The sequence below is a fragment of the Atta cephalotes genome (genome assembly GCF_000143395.1).
Source record: "Atta cephalotes unplaced genomic scaffold scaffold00001, whole genome shotgun sequence".
Classification (NCBI taxonomy): domain Eukaryota; kingdom Metazoa; phylum Arthropoda; class Insecta; order Hymenoptera; family Formicidae; genus Atta; species Atta cephalotes.
This window is the reverse complement of record NW_012130065.1, coordinates 6,294,323-6,295,442: the sequence shown is the minus strand read 5'-3', so window position 1 is coordinate 6,295,442 and position 1,120 is coordinate 6,294,323.

Genomic DNA, 1,120 nt, shown 5'->3' with positions numbered 1-1,120 from the left:
GAGAGAGAGAGAGGGGCTAGATAACTCAGCCACGTGTGTGGTTAGCCTTTAGCCTTCTATTCGATTTCGAAGTGCCTACCCTAAAAGATCTATACCTACCGCAGAGCACGCGCGCGTTCCTTCTCATTTTTGAGGAATTAATCGGGACTAATTGCCACGTCGGAAGGAACTCACTGTCGATCCCTCCGCCAGTGAATTATAGCGTTCAATGCTGCAAAAAAAATAGGTAAATTAAAAGGGATACATAGAATTCATTCTGCAAAATTATAAACCCTGTTCTCTGAAAACGAAAAGTTGGTTTAGATTTCAATACTTTTCTTATTCCTTTCTATTTATTCAATCGAGAACTAAAAAATAAAAGTATTATTCATTAATATAAAAATGATAATAATATAAAATTGATACGCTATGGATATTATATTCATTTTAATACACTATGAAATTTAATCACTTCATTAAAGTAACTTTTTTATTAAGCGTAAACAATATATGATGCTAATGTAACAAATAAAAAATTATATTTTTCTTAATAAAAATAAGAAATAATTTTGCATGCTAAATCATTATTATTTCCTTTTGATTCGTTTACTTTCTTTCTGACGATTATTTCATTCTGCAACTTATTGTTGATGCGCATACAAATCAGATATAGATCAGATAAGCATATGAATTATCTGATTTGTGATCTGTGTTTCTGATAGATCGCACTTCAAAGAAATGTAAAACGACTGAAAGGGGAAACTAGAGGAAGAAGAAACAGCGAAATGACGCGAGGTCTTTATGGACTTGTTTGTCCTTCTGTGAGTTTTTACGAATTATTTGAAAAGTTCTGTCGAAACGCACTCGAAAGATCATTTCGGACAATCACGCGATAGTTAGATCATACGATCTTCGTTCGCAGTAACCCTGTATCAGTTACGATAATAGAAATTTCTACCTCTAATAAAAAATTATTGTTTCAACTTAGCGCTTATTAAATCATCTAATTAAATTGTTAATTATGTTAATAAAATTGTATTTATTCCTTAAGGATGGCTCGGAGAGGACTCGAACATTTGAATAAGTGTAATTTTATTAACATATATATATATATATATATATATATATATATATATATACT